Raw genomic sequence first — 6152 nt, 5'->3', positions numbered from 1 at the left:
TGTGGGAAGGTTTATGCGGCCTGTGCCCTTTTCCCACCCCAATACCCCTGGGGTTCCAACTGGGTTGTGGTCTTCTCCCAGCGCTCCAGTCTGGAGGTCTGTGCTTTGGGCTCTCTTGGTTTAGAGCCGCCCTTTTTACCTTGGCCACCCTCCGGAAAGGATCCTTTATGCTGGGCAAGGGTCCTAAAGCTGTTTTCCCCTTGTCCCAGGCCTTCCTCCCCCTCTGACAGGGGTCACAGGATCCGCAGTACTGTCGGACAGTAACAAAGACCCCAGGCCAGTAAAAGCTCCGTAGCAGCCTCTGCTGGGTACGCCAGGTTCCCTGGTGCCCTGAGAGGGGAATGTCATGGGCCCGGCACAGCAGCTGGCGGCGATACTTCTGGGGTACCACCAGCTGCCTCCTGATCCCCCCTGACTCCATTTTCCCTGGGGGAGCCCATTCTCGGTACAGGAACCCCTTCTCCCACAGGAACCTTTTCCGGCCACCTCGTCCCATGGTCTGTACCGCATTGAGGTCGGCCAGGTCCCTTATCTTCCGCAAGGAGGGATCTCTTTGTAACTCGGCCTGGAACTCAGCAGCTGGGATAGGGATGGCCACCTGCTCTTTCTCGCCCGCTGGGTCTGAAGCTGCAGCCTCCCTGAGCCGTGTCCCTGGGCGTTCCCTCCCCACCAGGTTAGGGTCCTGCGCCTCAGGCAAGGCACCCCCCCTAAGGCCAGGGCGCAGTGCCCCTCGCCGGCTCTGACTGCGGGTCACAACCAGTGCCTTTTGGGGGTTGCTTGGCCAGTTCTCCAGGTCCCCCCCCATCAATACCTAAGTGGGCAAATACGGGTGTACCCCCACATCCTTGGGGCCCTCCTTGGCCCCCCACTTCAGGTGTACCCTTGCCACGGGCACTTTGACTGGTGTTCCGCCCACCCCCGTCAGGGTCAGGTAGGTGTTGGGCACCACCTGATCTGGGGCCACCACCTCGGGCCGGGCCAGCGTCACCTCTGCGCCCGTATCCCAGTATCCATTGACCTTCCTCCCATCCACCTCCAGGGGAACAAGGTACTCTCTCCGGAGGGACAGCCCCGCGCCTACCATATAAACCAAAAACCCTGAGTCTGGTGCATCCAGCCCCCTAGAGGAGCTGGCCTGGAGCTCTCCTCCCTCCTTAGCAGGTGGTACTCTGCCAGCCCCCCTTCCCTGGGAATGCTGCCTCTCACCGGGCTGGGTCTCTACCCAGTTAACCCTCTGTGGGTTCGGTCTGCTCAGTCTGTCCCTGAGCCTAGGGCACTGGGCCCGTATGTGGCCCTTTTGGCCACAGTGGTAGCAGCCCATGTCCCATGGGTCCCCTTGAGTAGGTCGGATGGTCCTGATGCCAGCAGCTCCCCTCTGATGGGTTTTTTCTGTATTTTCCCACGGGGAGGTCCCATGGTGACTCTCTCTCTGGGTTGTGGTGGGACTGTTCCTTTGGGACTCCTCCCTTTTATCTCCTGACCGGCTCTTTACAAACTCATCGGCCAGCCGGCCTGCCTGTCGCGGGTTCTCTGGCTTTCTGTCCACCAACCACAGCCTCAGGTCGGATGGGCACCGCTCATACAGTTGCTCCAGTACCAGCAGTTTGACCAGGTCCTCCTTCGTCTGGGCCCCATCAGCCCACTTGCTGGCGTATCCTTCCATGCGGACGGCTAGTTGCAGATATGAGATCTCAGGGGTTTTATCCTGACTCCGGAACCTTTCCCGGTACATCTCAGGAGTCAGCCCAAACTCACGTAGCAGGGCCTTTTTGAATAGTTCGTAGTCCCCTTTCTCTGCCTCTTCCAGTTGGTGGTACAATGCCACGGCTTTGGGGTCCAGTAAGGGGGTAAGGACCCGGAGTCTGTCCGCGGGATCAACCCGGTGCAGCTCGCAGGCCGTCTCAAAGGCCTCCAGGAAGTCATCCATGTCCTCCCCCTCCTTGCGTGGGGCCAGGATGCACTTATCAAAGCTCCGTGCAGTCCTGGGTCCCCCCTCACTCACCGCAGCCGGGGGTTCGCTGCCCTTCAATCTCGCCAGTTCCAGTTCATGCTGACGCTGTCTCTCATTCTCCTGTCGTTCATGCTGTCTCTGTTGTTCACGATCCTCCAGCTCTCTCAGTTTTAGCTCTTTCTCCCATTCCAGCCAATTCCGCTCCACGGATGCCGAACGTCGCCGGGAGGATCCTCTGCTGGCCGGCGAGCTTCGCCGGGAGGGTCCCTTGCTGGCCGGGGGGGTCACGGCGCCTTCGGTATTTGCTGGGCTCCTCCCCACCCTTCCCCTAGGCATAGGAAGGAGGGGTCTCGGGAAGCCCTCAGCAGCCGGCTGACCACTCCCAGCTGGGACAGACACTGGTGCCTGCGCTGCATTTGCCAGGCTGCTTCCCTGAGACACAGGGATCAGTTCATTCGCGCGATCTTCCGCCTCCAGCCGGGCAATGAGCTGTTCTTTGGTGAGCCTCCCAATGCACAGCCCCCTCTGCTTGCACAGCTCCATCAGGTCGCTCTTAAGCCGCTTGGCATACATCTTCCTGCTGGCCACTCACCGGCCTGTGTGCTCACAGCTCCCCACAGTTCCCAGGGGGCCCCCTAGTGTGCCAGCCCTTCTCGAGGTCACCACCTCTCTGCCAGGGTCGAGCTGCAGACTCCTCCGCCCCTGGGACCACCCGCTGCGATCCCCCCGGGGGACCCTGTTACTGCAAAAGTCCTTCTCGCTGGTCACACACTCCCAGGGGTAATAACCGTCTCTCTCTCACTCTTCAGCACGCCTGGTCCCCGTCAATCGCCCTTCGTTTTACTGCTCCCCAGTCACTTACTGCAGGAAGCGCCGTCCACGGGGTGCAGTAGATCCCACCGCTGCCACCAGTTGTCGCGGAGTATCGGGGGACTCTGGGCCCTGCATCCCCGGCTTCCTGCGATTCACCATGACTCTCAGCCAGCCAGTAAAGCAGAAGGTTTATTTGGATGACAGGAATACAGTCCAAGACAGGTCTTGCAGGCACAGACAACAGGGCCCCCCCTCAGTTAGGTCCATCTGGGGGTCCCAGGCATCCCAGCCCCCCTTGGGAGGTCAGAGCAATCCCTGCCTCCCAGCCATCTCTCCAGCCCGCTTCCAGCACTCCCCTTTCAGCGACCCCTCCCACCGCCTTTGTTCAGTTTCCCCGGCCAAGGAGTCACCTGGCCTCCAACCCCTTCCTGGGCTCCCATGCTACACGCCCAGGTATTCGCCCTTGGGCAGACTCAGACTCCCATCCCCCAATGCAGACTATCCAGCCACACTCCCCTGTCAGCATTCACACACCACAGTAAGAACAGGCCCAGTTCGTCACACCTTCACCTCCTCGGATCTGTGCCCTTCGGCGCCCGTGCAGGGGCTCGCCACGTGCATCCCACAGGGGGACTGAGGCTGCCTCAGTTAAAGCTTAGGGGGAGGCGAAGCGACCGGAGCGGTTCCAGCTGATGCGCTGCCAATCACAGCTGGTGCTTTGACTCAGTGCCAAGGTGCCCAGCTCCCTACCCCCGCTGGCAGAGCACAGCAAAGTTCTTCCTCCAGGCCAGGGCAGGTCGCTGCGCCAGGCAGAGTGACGATCGCTGGCAGGTGCCCGGGGCTGCTCCGGCTCATCAAATAACTCCCCACCCCCACCCCCGGGGCCAAGGCCTCCAAGCTCCTGTAGAGTGCGCTGGCTGTTCAAACACTACAGCCCTGGGCACTAATCATCATCATTCAAGTGGGCCCAGGCTGTGGGCCAGCACGGCCCAGCGCCAGGCGCTACCAGGGGGGAGGGCAGGCTGGGGCACTCTGGCTGTCACCCCCCCATGAGCATTTCCAATTCTCTCAGGGGGACTCTCCCCCTCCTCCCTGCTCTCTGGCTCCCCAGCAACTCAGGACGCTGGAAAAAGCCATGCCTACAACAGAGTGGAAAGAACCTGGAGCCGGGCGCTCAGGGCCGGCTCTAGCTTTTTTGCTGCCCCAAGCAGCAAAAAAAAGCGCCGCCCGCCAGACCCCCCGCCGAGCGCCGGGCCGCGCCGCCCCCCCCAGCCGAGCGCCGCGCCGCCCCCCCCGCCGAGCGCCGCCCCCCCGAGCCACCCCCCCGCCGAGCGCCGCGTGCCAGAGCCCACCCCCCCCACGCCGAGCGCCCCCGGAATCCCCCCCCCGAGCGCCGAGCCCCGCGATGCCCCCCGCTGCCGGAGCCCGCCCCCGCCCCCTGCCAAGCGCTGCCGGAACCCCCCTCCAGTGCCGCGCCTGCGCCGCACCCCCCCCCCCGAGCGCCGAGCCCCGCGCTGCCGGAGCCCGCCCCCGCCCCCCGCTGAGTGCTGCCGGAACCCGCTTCCAGCGCCGCGCCGCCCCCTCGCCGAGCCCTGCGCAACCGGAGCCCACCCCCCCAGCGCCGCGCCGCCGGAGCACACCCCCGCCCCGCAGAATGCCACACCGTGCTCCCCCCGCCGCCCCTTACCAGGTGCCGCCCCAAGCATGTGCTTGGGTGCCTGGTGCCTAGAGCCGGCCCTGCGGGCGCTGCAGCCCTTTCCTTCTGCACCCCACTTCCTACAACCCTTCCCCACCCCTGCCAATACCCCCACCCCCACTTGGCTTGTTAAAGCTTTCACCCCTCAGAGGAGCCTCCCCACCCCCCACTTGTCATGCAGGGCACCAGCATTGTAACCAAACGTCTCTGCCAGGCTCCCACTGGTGCAGTGAGCCCTTGCGAGCAGCACTGGGGAGTATTTCGAAGCCGGCCCTGGGGTGGCCGCCTCTCTTGGGGCAGAGAGCAGCGCGAGCCCTCAGGCAGGGACCGGGTCTCGGCCCCCAGGTTTCGTAGCCTCCTGGCCCTGGTGTTGGGAGGTAACCACGAGGCTGGCGTGCAGTGCGGGAGGGTTGAACGTCTGCATTGGCTGAGCATGTATCAAATGGGCTGATTCTAGCCTTGGCTAATGGTCCACTTAGCTGAGAGCCCTGTGAATGGCCCCCAGGATTAACCCTTTCCTGGAGGTTCCTGGAGGGTTTCCTCCCTCCTATAGTGGCCTCGCTGGCCTGCCCTGGAGTTACAGGCCCAAGTACTTCCCGGAGCCTAGGGCTGGTTGAAGCATTGGGCCTGCCAGCCAGGGCCTTCTGCAGGGCTCAGGAAGAGAACCCGGCAGCGTCCCCCTGGAATCCCTGCCCCTTTCCAAGGGCCCCCCAAGAGATCTGCCAGCCATGCCCTTGCTGGGGCCCATATCCCAACCAATGCGCTCTTCTAAAAGGCTTGGCCTGCAGCTGCCGGGGGAGCAGCCCAGCTCAGTGGGGATCATTTCAACAGCTGCAGTTTGGCCCTGCAGACATCACGCAGGCTGGTCCGTGGCTCCCGTCCCCACACCAAGCCTCTCCCCCCCAGCGTGCTGGGACTTCACGCCCCAGGCTAGCTGGTCTAGGCTAGAGCTTGGGTGCTGGTAACCAGCCCTGTGCCCTGCGGCCGCTGGCTAACCCCGCACGTGCGGATGGGCCACCAGCGCCCTCCCACACTGCCCCGGACACCCAGAAGGGCGGAGAAGTTCTCCCGCCGCTCCTGGGAAAGACTCCTAGACTGGCTCAGTTCGCTGCTGCACTGAGAGCGAGGGGGAGCACCTGGTGACACACGGCAAGCGCGGCACAGCAAGCAGGCATTGCAGGGGGGCTGCTCACACCCACGTGAGGCCAAGCCCAGTGGGCCACCCTGGGTGCCAGCCCACGTTAACTCTGCAGTGAGGACCTACCCCCCGCCGCAGGCTGTGGCCTTGGGGCCAGCCACCCATAACCCCGTGCCTACAAAGCTCACCCGTGCTGGGCCTTGGAGGGAGAGCTGGGGGCCACCCGCCTCCCCACAGCAGCTGCAAGGACTGAGACCACCCCATCGCTAGCCCCGTTCAGCTGAGGATCTCAAAGCACCTTACAAGGGTGGGGAGGATCATCGTTCCCGTTTCACAGATGGGGAAACTGAGTCATGGAGCAGGAGGGACTTGCCCAGGGTCCCCCAAGTCAGTGGCAGAGCCAGGGAGAGAGCCCATGTCTCCTGCCCCCCATGAGCCAGGAACCCCCCAGGGAGCCTCAGGAGCCAGTAGGGTCCGCGCAGGGAAGCGTGATGCTGTCGCAGGCTGGCATGATTGGATAACCTGGGGGGATAGGCAGCATTCCCCAGGAGGGA

Source organism: Malaclemys terrapin, chromosome 9 (genome assembly GCF_027887155.1).
Source record: "Malaclemys terrapin pileata isolate rMalTer1 chromosome 9, rMalTer1.hap1, whole genome shotgun sequence".
In the NCBI taxonomy this organism is placed as follows: domain Eukaryota; kingdom Metazoa; phylum Chordata; order Testudines; family Emydidae; genus Malaclemys; species Malaclemys terrapin.
This window is presented reverse-complemented; position numbering follows the sequence as displayed.